Genomic DNA, 13717 nt, shown 5'->3' on the forward strand with positions numbered 1-13717 from the left:
ATGAGCAAAATGTCTATCGCATAATTTGCTTTAAGGAGTGTTAATTGTTAATTTCTTAGATATTCCAAAAGTTAATTTACCTGTATTTTGAGACGGCCCTTACAAAAACCTGGACGGTACATTTTTCCGAAACTTGGCATGAATACTGAAGTCAGTGTAAGTTACATATGGTATAAAATTAAAGAGTTTCTCTATTGTAGTTTTCACAAATACCGTATATGTGGAAAATTTTAGTGATACGCAAATTAAGCGATTTGTCCTGAAAATTTGGTTATTTATCTTCAAAGAAATGTAATTTTAGCGATATAAAATGCTCACTAAAGAAACTATTACAAATACAGTGCAATTCTTTTTAGTGATAGTTAAGCGGTTTCAGCAAACTCGCTAATAATGCCAAAATTAAATCCACGCTAAGACCCAGTCGGCTCCCTTAAATCATTGAAATTTTTCCTGGTATTAGAAGATTCATTGCTCTTTAAAATAATCTCCAGACATTGAATGTAACAAATATAGGTAATATTCTCAGATTCAATTCATTTTTACATGCATGTTTTATCATAATTCTTGTACCCATAAGAAAGAAGATATATTTTTGTAATGCTCTTTAAAATCCATAGCATTAACGGTCAGGAAGAATAAGAATGCAAGTAATGAAAAGGATCATTCTGAAAGGTTTGATAAATTTAATCAAGTGGTTTGCTTCTATATGCAACAATAAAAATACAATATAGAAATAATAAAAAAAAATGAACATAAAGAGGACATACAACTGACATAAAAATAAAATGAAGATATAAAATATACATAGCAGGGGGAAGGGGACAAAAAGAAACGAGGAAAAATGAATACTCTACAATTGTAAAATAATTCCCTTCTAATAATAACACATCAATGCTTAATGAATATCTCATAGGAAAAAAATTTACTTATAAATTTGAAGAATTGGCAATTGTGTCTTCGTAAATCTTACTATAAAATGGATATGTTATAAAGATACATGCTGAACTTATCTTAATATGATGTTCATAAAAATGCTAACATGACTTCAAGTTGTCTTTTGTCAACTCCCTTATTTATATAACAAGTATACCGATCTCACCTCACCTTCAGACATGCTCTTTGAATGAAAAAAAAAATCTAAAACGAGACTTTAATCGAGACTGCTCATATTTTTGTTTCATCAACTTGTTTGTCAATAATTTACCTTGTTTTAAAAGTTGTACATAATGGTCATCTAACAACCAAACTCCATGATAAACGTGTTGATTTTAACTTTTCTATCGTCAACTTCCCTTACTTATGCAGCAATATACCTTCTTCACCTGCATGAGGAGTTTATATATCTCAGTTGGCTCGATAGGCAAGAGCACACTCTTTAAATGAACAATTTCTAAAACGAGGTAAATTATTGTTAAACAAGTTGATGAAACAGGAATATCAGCAGTTTCGTATAAAGTCATCATTTCGTAAGTTCTATAGCTTTGTAATGAACATATGACAATAATTACTTAATTCATATGTATTTTTTTACGAAGCCGAAGTCTTTGACATTAAAATGGACTCTAATAAATCATTGCTTGGAATCAGTGTATAAAATAATGATTTTTCTTTGTTCTAATTCTATTTATATTTGCAATAGTTCGTAAAATTCCCAATACAAAAACAAAACAAATCATAAACCCCAAAAAATTGATTTTTAAGTATCAACAACTTATCAATCACATTATGTTTTGTAAAGTAATCATGTTGTTTCTCCTTCACCACCGTTAATATTTTGGTAAATATTAAAGAAAGAGGATTGTTAGAACATTTATAAGAGCTTCTTATGTACCTTTGGTTGTAAGAATTTTTATGAAGATTGATAATCCATGCTGAATTCGGTATCTTAAATATAAACAATATTTTGCATTATTTTATGGACTTTTGATCTTTTGAAAAGGCGTAAAAACGCGAAAAAAGGCGTTATAAAAAAGGTTATTTCGCTTCTTGAATAACCATTTTTTTGCATTTTACAGGCCCGTGCTTTCAATACCCCCCCCCCCTTCTACTGGCCAATTTAGTGGGGAGACTTCTCGGTAAAACTTTATTTAAATGCAATAATTTGCCACAGTTTTACATACTGCAACAAAATGTTCAGGAACCAAGCAACCAATAATTAATTATAATATTTAAACTGTAGCAAGACTTTTCCCAAAAAAGAGTGTATGTGTGGAGGGGGGTACCCCGTTCGCACTGTTACTACTGGCCTACTTGAAAAGTTAGGAAAATGGAAAGGCGTTATTTTATGTAAATAAATATATGAAAGATTTAATAAAGATCATCTTTATTTATGCAATTCTCTATATTCCTGCACATATCACTGACAACTATTTGGGTGCAAAACACAGTTTTATGTATGACGTTATCAGGACGTTACTTGGTGAGGGACAAGCAAAACTGACCCCTGTAAAGAAATAAAATGGAAGCTTGTTACATAGACTTCTGCATATCAATGGAAAGACAAAATTGTGAATTTTATAAATATCTAACTATAATACATTCATCAATTACTACTAGGGGGTATTTGACACCTGAAACATGGGGGATATTGGGTTGTTTATGCATCCATTTTCAGTGCACCTATGCATTTTTAACCTCCCTGCTCAACAAAAACAAAAAAAATCTGACAAAATAAGTTATGTGCATTTCACAGAACAAGTCCTAAGGTTTTCTTTTAGTGTGCTTTTAGGGTACATTTTCCACCTCTTGAAAGAGCTACATTACCTGCTAATTGACTCTTGCATTTCTGCACATGTGAAAACCGGATGTTTTGGGAGTTATTTCCCCCTATTAAAAAGTCTCACAAATTTTTTTTTTCTAAAAATGAATGCACATTTTTTTTCTTTAAATATTAAGATAAGACTTTACTTCATGCGAATAAAAACAAAAAAGATGCAGTTTTCATCTAGACTCCTTTAAATAGCAGGAAAATTCCTACCCAGCATGCTTCTCTCTGGGAAAACCCCCCTGGATTTTATACGAAACTGTGTTTAGCTACCTTTGCATTCGTATTAAGAGAAGGCAACACTCTACTTGAGAAAATCTAGGATATAGGCAGATGTATCTTGGAGATTTGCTTGCCATGTATCAAAATTGATGTCATTTGAATATATTTTTCTCTCTTCTTGGAAAAAAGCAGACAAACTATTTGCATGGTTATAATGAGCGATTGAAATCAATAACCTTTGATAGAGGTGTGACTGGTATTAAAGAAGGACTTACTTGGTGGTTCAACATTGAAAATATAGGACGCATTTAAAAAAACTTTTTTCCTAGAAATCTAGTTGCTATCTGTTTAAATTAGGTGGTTGCAGAAATCTTATCTTTGTGACATGAATTACGCAACTAGATATAGGACTAATTTCTCGAAAAATAATTTAATGATACTCCGCATTTCAGACTACAACTAAAGGCATTATCCTATGACGTAAGCTGAAGAAATCAAAGTGATTTATATAACAAGGATTATGTTATGCAAGAAGCATTTCAATTAAATTTCAGAAAGGAAAATTGAGGGCAGTAGTTTTATTTTTTCCAAAATATAAAAGGCACAGATAACAAACAGTAGTCATTCTAAAAAAATTGTAAATCAACAACAGAAACATGTGAAGAGGGCACAAATTCTGAAATCCATACTTTTTTAGCATATTGATCAATCTGCATCGTTTCGTTGATGGCTCTGACAATAACAACTGTATGATATAATTTATCATATACAATTTACAATTTATTTCCAAAAATACAAGTATTTAATTTACGATGAATGCTTTTAAAAGTTGAAAGTAAGAGAATTTCAAGAAAAATCATTCCTTAAATAATATTTCATAGTTATTATGTTTCCTCGTGGTTTGTATAAAAATTATTATTACATTTAGGCTGTAGAAAAAGATTACAAACTCAAAGGCATCAATAAAATTAATCGCAGTTCTTGTAAGCAAGAAAATACATTGACATGAAAAATTTTAAATTCTACAACTATAAAATCATTTATTACCTGGAGTTAGTATTTATTGTCATTGCGAATTGTCTTGTTCGTTTGGACGTAATTTTCGTTGCAACGCGTTCAAACTGAAGTTTCAATTATTCATTGAATGAAAAATATTATTGTTTCGTTGAGACGATCTTTTTGAAGGAGGTTTGATATATTTACATCAGATATATTTGATGACAACACTTGTAAAATTTAAGGAATGACTCTAATTCTTGGCCAAATTATCGAGTATAATATGGTTTGAGTCAGTTTACGCTTTCTAAACCGCGATAATTTGGCCAAGAGTTAGAGTCATTCCTTAAAATTTATTTTAAAATAATTAAACAACTGGGGAAGTAAAATTGTGTTGTATTTATGAGTTCAAATTTACCGCGCAATAATACAACCGTAGTAACGGAAGTGATGGGAAGCGAGGGGAGGTAAAAACTGATACATAGATCTAGCAGCCATGATGCTTGTTTACATGAGGTAAGATCGAGCAACTGTTTGAAATTTAAGGTACATTCATTAAATCTGGAATTTTCCATGAATCGCAAGGACTGGAAATGAGGGGAATGATGAATACAGATGATTCAGCTGGTTGTCAAGGGGGTGTGTCCCCATACCAAACCAGATTATACAAAATGTATGCGTTTTTTTTTTTTGGAAATCAACCAATGAGAGGCAAGAATACAAAAAAAATTAAATTATTTGAGTATAACATGTCTGTATGGTCAACTGTTATGTTGAGTAAATACTATTTACAAAATGTACAATGACATTCTATGTATATATGGGCAACTCCAAATACATTATAAAAGAAATAATCACACATTATAGCGTTAGAGCATTTAACCCTAATGTACATATATAAGATATTTCATTTAAGTTCATATTTTGATATCCCTTGATTTATTACTCTATAAAGTAAAATTGAGGGATTTAATTTCCAAAGAGAGATCTAACTGAAAAATGAAAAACCGTGAGTGAGTCACAAAACACAACAATGGTTGGGATATATACTGTAGTAGAACCTGAAGTAAATCGACATGCAAAAAAAGGAGATTTGCAGACACCAAAACAATAAAAAAAACCAAAGTTCTTAAGCGTTTAAACGACAGTGAGGGTAACTGAATTTATCTTATAATCAATGTCTGGTAATAAGCAGCACAAAAATCTAGGAATTTTGAATTACGTAATATTTTCTGGGAAAAGCTGCCAATAAAGTGAGATTTTTTTTCGGTTAACTGAGTTTTTGATAGTGTAGGTGGGAATAGAAAAGGTTGTGAGAAACATGACGATTGCGGAATGGCATTGTAGAGTGGGTGGAAATTTGGTTAAATTTTCTATTTTCTGCCTGTGTGTCCAATTGTACACCGAAGACCTTTATATTAGATCACTTGGTCAGGGTTATTTCAAACTTGAGCATTATTTTCAAAAAAGACCTAAATGCACAATATTTACATATTAATTTGACTCTCAAATTTCAGAAAAGGATGTACTCGTTTTAGTTTTTAAGAGACTGTATTATTTGGATAAATGCATAATTAATTATTAAAGAACTGTCTCTAATGCACGTCTTTATTTATTCATATTAAAACTGCAGTCAAAGCAAGGCTGAAATATCATCAATGTATATTTTTTTCACCAACGACTCTTTTTAAACATATGTGAGGTACACTTCTCTCGTTATCATTTGAACGATCCTGTAGACTTTGAAACATGTGTCTTTTGCAGGAACCAGACATTTCTTTTGTGATGTATGACTGCTGTTATGTCACGGAAGAGGAAAAAAATTACCGCAGCCAGTAATTTATTTTATGTCTTTCAGAATTTATCGTGTTTAAAGCAGTTAAAGAGTCATTTGAACCATTAACTCATATCAACAGACCTGGAAGACAAACCTCTGACTAAATTTCGTTATGCTGGATTTTGTTAGATGAGCGTAAAAAGATATAACAAGACTAAACAAATAGAGACATAAAATTTAATTTATCATCAAAAACATCGTTGAAATAATCTGAATTACACAGAAAAAAACATAATATAAAATTAATTATAAGATCAAAAAAATCAAACTGATAGTAGTAGAAAACGTATTGTTTCGAAGCCCTGAGGGGACATTGACTTACTTCTTGGGTGTTTTGACTTTTCTCTTATGACCTTATAGTTAAGGTCACGTTAAATGAACCCAAAATGTTGCGTACAAGATGGATATTACAGATACTAATGTGCGGTCTGATATATTTAATCTATTCTGACAAAGTGTCATGTTTTTTTTTTTCATTTCTGGTCCATCGCTTGGAGTAATCTTCTACAAAATTCATAGTTTTTATGAAATTTACGAAGCAAATTGAAGGATCGGGGTTCCCTTGATTTAGGACCTTCTAAATGTAGTGAACTAAGGTCCTAATTATTTACTATATTAATATCGCCAGTAATAACGTGTCCAGAAGGAATATAGTTATAGAGAACATGACCATCATGGAGGATTATGCTTCAAATTGATTTATAGATAATTAAAAGCAACATTTATCATTTTTCATTTATGTTCATTTGTTTTACTCGCCATTTCTGATAATTCATATTAACATTTTTCAAAGAACTTCAAAAAACAGTAAGTGTTTTTTAGTTACAGAAGACAATGTTCTCTGAACAATGCTTTATCTTAAACAACTCAGTCTAATATAAAAATGTGTACTTCTGTTTTAAACTGTCATATCGACAATGAATTACAAAAAATCACTTTCTCTGCAATGTCTCGCTGGATAGTATTTTCAAACAAAAATACAATTTTCTATTTATCTTTCTAGCTGGTTTTATCCTGCTATAAAACGAAATTGGAAAGTCGAGAAAGAAAAATAAGATTTCAGTTATAAATACGACCTTTCTAGATGAAGAGTTTTGTTTGGTGTTTTAATTAACAGGTTTCACATTTGATGTAATTTGTTTTTCTTTTATTTTATTGTTAAACATTTATGCATATACCTGGAATGTCTTGGTGTTACTCCTTTTATCAACGTACATCTCATTCAACATAAATTTAACATCTATATACATTTTTACACACCTCTCAATCCCACCAGTATTTAATCATCATCCAAGCAGTACATTTAAAAAATCAGAAATAAGTACGTTTCATAGCAAGAAACTGAAGGATGTTTGACAAAATGCTGGAAAGGATAGTATGGATTAAATATTTTTCAAATACAGGTACTTTGGAAGAGATTCCTGGTTGTAAACGGTGTTGGTTTGCTATGTCTACCTAGAGTGAGAGAAAATCATGTTATTATTATTAAAAGTGATATAAAACTTGTAAACAAACTTACAGTTACAAAGGCTAGATCTAGCTTCTATCGGTATATAATCTCTATGTACAGAGGTTAAATCGATAGCCAAAAAACTGTATGAAATACTTGTTTACATGGTGAATAAAATAATTATTATTTTACTTGCTTATTTTGTTCATTTTTATACATGTAACGTTACAGCAAGTCATTTCATACTGATGTACCGGTAGATATTATTACAGAATTGAAGATTATTCTCTGTATGTTTATACATGTATAATGGAGAGATACCACAAATGTATATATTATATAGTTGAAGTTTTTTACAGTCTTCGGACTATGCACTTCCTTTCTTTTGTGATTGGTAGAAATTGCATGATGATAACCTTTTCAATACTAAGTATTTCATTGGTTGAAATGCTGTTCAAGGCAAGGGAGATAACTTTCTGATGATCTAATTTTCGAACACGACTTAACAATTTTGCAAGTTTTTCAATCTTAAAAAAATGACAAAACGAACAACCACATCAGCAGTTATCAATTCTTAATAACATGATATTTTTTTATAGTAATAACTAAAAAGGTCTCTTTAATTTCATTGTGAATAAAATTTGATTTTTATTGATAGCAGGCTTTACAATTTGTTATTCTTTCCCCCTTATTTGTTGAAGAAAGTAATGGAATCAGCCGAGGTTTGCCGAAAGCTCTCGGCCAGTCAAAGTTTACGGAGATGACCGAGCGACAACCGTGGTAGGGCTAATGCGAGTAAAAAGCTAATGTAGAAAAAAACAAGATGTGTTTGTGAAACACTGATGCCCCCGTATGACAACATAACAAAGATTAAACTATTCTTAAATGCAAATTTGATTAATTTGTACCAAAAGTAGGGTATTCTCACTGGAAAACAATTGTAAAATTTGAAAGTATGCAAATGTTAATTTTTTTTTCAAGAAGTACAAAAATCTCCAAGGTCAAAAGGTCAATGTAATTGGTATGCAATAATAGGTCTTGCCACATAGAATACTTATTTAGAGTATGGAAGCCCTAACCCTAACTGTTCAGAAGTTATGGCCAAGGTAACATTTTCCTAAAAGTAGGTCAAACTCCAAGGTCAAAGTGTCAAAGTTCTTATTATCAAATGAAAGGTCCCTACACAAGAATTAAATATGAAATGTATAAAAGCACTAGCCCTAATGCTTTAAAAGTTATGGTCAAGGTTTGCTTTTTTAAAGTAGGTCAGTCTCAAAGGTCAAGGTCAAAGGGTCAAAGTTTTTGGTACCCAATGAAGGGACTTCTCACAAGAATTACACATATGAAGTATGAAAGCCATATCCCTAACCGTTTAAAAGTTATTTCCAAGGTTAAAGTTTTTTCACAAGTACGGAAATCTACAAGGTCAAAGGGTCAAGTTTGTTGGTATCCAATGAAAGGTCTTTCAACAAAAATAACATATGTGAAGTATTAATGTCCTGGTATCTACTGTTTAAAAGATATTGCCAAAGTAAAAGTTTAAAATTTTCATGTAAAAGTGGGTCTAACTCCAAGGTCAAGGTCAAAAGATCAACTGTGGTGGTACCCAAAGAAATTTCTTGTCACAGGGAATACACATATGAAATATAAGTCATAGCTCCACTAAATCAAAAGTTATGGGCAATGTTAAAGTTTTTGCCAAAAACATACAAACAGAGAGACAGACAGACAGACGGACATGACAAAAACTAGATACCCCCGAAACTTCGTTTACGGGGGCATGAAAATCAAGAAATTTAAAAGAATTATACGGCCTGATAGGTGTAGATCAGTTTACTGTTTAAGATTGTTGCTAAAGACGGTAAGCTTTTTAAAAAACTTTACTTGTTTTCTAGTAAAAATTGAAGTTGCAATATTTAAAAAAAGCTGATAGTTTATTCTAAAAAATAATTATCTAAAATAAAAAAGAATCATAAATATATCTCTTTGATTTTGTACATGTTCATCGACAAGGAAGGCATATTTACTAACACTTTATCTTCAGTCATTATGCTATATCAGTGAACGAGGGTTCGCAGGCACGTAAATTAATTTACGGAAAATGTAACACGTTTTGGAAGATTAGAATGACATATGTTTAATTAAATTATTATATTCTGTTTATTTGTATATCAAAAAGATGTGTTTGTGAAACAATGATGCACCCGTATGGCAACATAACGAAGGATAAGCTTTCTCAAATGCAGATCAGATAAATAAGAGTTGATTTGTCATAGCTCCACTAAATCAAAAGTTATAGGCAAGGTTAAAGTTTTTGCGGACAAACAGACAAACAGACAGACAGCAAGACAGACGGACGGACACGACAAAAACTATATACCTCCCGAAACTACGGAGGCATAAAAATCAGATCCATTTCCTTAATTGTTTTAGATTTTCTATGATTTTAACTTTGAGATAATAGGATTTACGGAGAAATCGCTTAACGTTAGGTGACGCAACGACCTGTTTCCAAAACTGTTAAGCCTGTTTATAGTTCTAAATATCCTTTATTTCTGTAGACTTAAATATTAAGTAATTCTATTAACATATGAAACTTTTTATGCCCCCGAAACGAAGTTTCGGGGGTATATAGTTTTTGTCGTGTCCGTCTGTCTGTCTGTCTGTTTAGCTGTTTGTCCGGAAAAACTTTAACTTTACCCATAACTTTTGATTTATTGGAGCTATGACTTTCATATTTCAGATGTGTATTCCTTGTGACAAGACCTTTCATTGGGTACCACCAAATTTGACCTTTTGACGTTGACCTTGGAGTGTGACCCACTTTTACACAAAAATTCCAAACTTTTAAATTGACCGTATCTTTTAAACAGTAGACACCAGGACATTTATACTTCACATATGTATTGTTTGTAGAAAGACCTTTTACTGGATACTAACAGCCTTGACCTTTTGACCGTGACCTTGGAGATTTCCGTACTAGTATAAAAACTTTAACCTTGGCCATAACTTTTGAACGGTATAGGATACAGCTTTCATACTTCACACATGTAATTTTTGAGGAAAGACCTTTTATTGGATACCAAGAACTTTGACCCTTTGACCTTGACCTTGGAGTTTGACTAACTTTTAAAAGCAAACCTTAACCATAATTTTTAAAGGGTTAGAGCTAGTGCTTTCATACTTTACATATTTAATCCTTGTGACAAGACCTTTGATTTGATAGCAAGACCTTTGACAGTTTGACCTTGACCTTGGGATTTGACCTAATTTTTAAAATGTTTAACCTTGGCCATAACTTCGAAATGGTTAAGGCTAAGATTTCAATACTAAACATTTGTATTCTTTGTGGAATGCCTTTCATTGGATACCAATTACTTTGACCTTGACCTTGGAGATTTCCGTACTTGTGAAAAAAACTTTAACTTTGGCTATAACTTTTGAACGTTAAGGGATAGGGCTTTCATTCTTCACATATGTAATCTTTGTGAGAAGACCCTCCATTGGATATCAAGAACTCTGACCCTTTGACCTTGGAGTTTGACATACTCTTTAAAATTTTTAACATTGGCAGTAACGTTTGAACTACATTGGTGCTAGGACATTCATACTTACCATATTCCATTTATAATCTTTGTGACAATGCCTTTCTTTAGAAACAAATAACTTTGACCCTGGAGTTAAACTTTAAATACGTTTACCTGGGCCATAAATTTTGATCAGGTGGTGCTAGGGTTTTATATTTCACATACATTTTTATTTCTTTGAGAAGGCGTCACTTTGGTATCATCATGTTTGATTTTTATAAATTTGAGAAAATTTTACATACGGGGGCATCAGTGTTTCACAAACACATCTTTTGTTTTTTTTTTTCAAAAATGTCTTACTGTACCTTACTTACTTGTAATAAGAGTTGATTTGTCAACCTACTTACACTTTCCTTGCATTTATTATTAGATTAAATACCATCCTCATTATTTTCTGAAGGCACTTCTACATACAGGTCTGCAGTGTGGTTGGTCTCTCCCAATCCATTCCTTTATCAATTAGACAAAGATTATCAATAGACTGATAAAAAAGTAGCTAAAAACTTAGAGAATTTTTGTAAAATGTGGTCTCAATATTGGTACCAAGACGTTTCAGTCAGAAAAGGACGCCGAATTTTACAGATTTAAACTTACAATGCATGTTTCTGGAGAATTTGGTTCCTATCAACACCTTCTGTAAATAAATAAAATATAAGAATTGTTTTAACGCTTTTTACTCCTTGTATTCTTACTTTAAAAATTCATGATTCGGGAAAAAGGAGAATTAATTGAAAATTTTCATAAAGCTCCCATGACGACATACGTTGTTTTAGGTTTCTGTGGTACAAAAACACGGCGACACCAAAAACTAGGGCACTAAGCACGAGAAACGTAGACACCCCGGCCATCAGTGCGGTCCCTGTATTCCCTGGAAGCTTCTCTTGTACTTCAAAAAATTGACAAAGACAAAATACTATAATATTTTATTGTTCGTAAATTGTAAAATTCAAATGAAAGCGCGTTATTGTTATTAATTACGCAAATGATATTTCCGTTCTTTTTCAATAGTATTATTTTTACGCATCTTATTTGAAAAACAGTATTAAATAATTTCTTTTATTATCAAATTTTGTTTATAATGAAATATGCAAGAAAAACAAACAGTATCTAATCTCAAAAGCCCATTAAACAATACAAAATTGGAGCAGAACAAATACGGACACCCAAAACATGAGAGGTGCGTATAAGGTCAGGAGCTACGGAATATGGAGGATCCCCTGCCGATCTTCTATTGATCGGTAAAGAACGGTAAAATCCGCCGACAACTCAGTGTGTAAATAATAGCCTTACAATTAGAATGAAAAACGTCAGTCAGCATTTGACTCAATGATACATTGTTTTTGATGACAAGGTCACTGTATCAACCATAGAACTTATTATGACTTTACACAAAACTGATATTCTTGTTTCATTAACTTTTTTGTCAGTAATTTACCCCGTTTTAGAAATTGTATATGTATGCATAGAACATACTCTTGGGTATCGAATCACATGAGCGCTATATTGGTAAAGAAGGTATATGTATTGGATATATGCCTCATACAGTTCTGTATTAAAAATATATCAGTTTTTGGCTCTATCGGGCCTCAAACTGTCTGATTTTTTTAATACAGAACTCTATGAGGCATATATCCAATACATATACCTTCTACCGTACTTAAAACATTGCTTTTTGATTTACCTGAGACAGTCCGATGTTAGAAAAAAGAAAAGGTGTTAATGACCACTGAAGCATTTTTTTCAAGAATGCAGGCTTAAATGAAAATTACTCAGTTTTTACGGATTCGGCTACACAGTACATGTAAAAGGCATTTTAAATAATTTGAAGGGGAGTTGTGTCAAAATTGTTCTTCCTTAAAACATACATGGAGATTAAAGCAGTGTAAAGAAATATCATACAGACAATCTATTGAATGATTAATTTGTAATGGAATGGAAAATGCAGATATGAAGAATAACCACAGAAAATTAAGCAGATGGTGAAGGTACATTAGTTCATTTCATTTTTTTAATCTATGTTTTGTGTCTTCATGTACCTTTGTTTTTGATGCTCCATTACAGAAAAAACAAACAAAAAAATCAATAATCTAGGTGTTTTGAGGGAAACGTTGAAATTCTTAAATTTCTTCCAAAATTTGTTGCAAATCTGACAATGTAAATATTAAATATCATATACTAGGCCTAGCTACCTTCATTTTGCAAAGGTATTTTTCTTTCTTAAGGGAAATAAAATCATATTGTTTGAATATTGTTCTTTATAGTGTCTAAAGTTTGTGTTCCATTCTGAATTTATTTTTGGAGTTTTAAAGTTTCTGTGCTTCTCTGGTGAACCCCAGTATACCTACTCTTTTTCAAAAACCAGAGAAAGGGGTTGAAACATTTTTTTCAAGTTTAATAATTTTAGAAGAAGTTTAACCCCCCTTTTTGCATGTTCTGGTCTGCCACATGTTCCCTTTTCTGCTGCAGTATATTACCGTAAATCTGGAAATTTTTACTGTAGATAAATTTTTAGCAAATTTGCGCGTACATTGCATTCGCAAATATATTTTTCTTAAAAATAAATCAACATGTGAAGAACTTTTTTCTGAGAACTCGTGTCGTTTTTTAACTCGGTGAATAGGCGTCGGTAAGCACTGGTCATTTTTAAAAGAAACCTGTTTACACTAGTCTGCTATATAACTACAAGTTAATTACCCGTGCGTGTAAATTGCCCTCATTATATGCAATATCGTCCGATGATTTGACAAGCACTGAGGCGGTATGCCCGTTTTTAATTATTTTCATCAATTAATTTGCCAATAAAGAGAGAACTGTCATTTTATCTAACTATGTATCAACACAGGCGATAACTTAAACTCAGT

General features: G+C 31.7%; 1 long non-coding RNA gene across 1 annotated transcript; it reads right to left on the reverse strand.

Annotated features, from left to right (window-relative positions):
* Positions 1 to 5982: 5982 nt before the first annotated feature.
* On the reverse strand, positions 5983 to 11764 carry LOC134240983 (uncharacterized). The gene is made up of 4 exons (XR_009986551.1): positions 11620 to 11764; positions 11451 to 11490; positions 11204 to 11306; positions 5983 to 7274 (listed from the first exon to the last, which is right to left on the reverse strand). It is a non-coding gene; the product is annotated as an uncharacterized LOC134240983 (long non-coding RNA).
* Positions 11765 to 13717: the final 1953 nt, after the last annotated feature.

This window comes from Saccostrea cucullata, unplaced genomic scaffold (genome assembly GCF_032062105.1).
Source record: "Saccostrea cucullata isolate Sc308-1 unplaced genomic scaffold, CSIRO_AGI_Scuc_v1 ctg13828, whole genome shotgun sequence".
Taxonomy (NCBI): domain Eukaryota; kingdom Metazoa; phylum Mollusca; class Bivalvia; order Ostreida; family Ostreidae; genus Saccostrea; species Saccostrea cuccullata.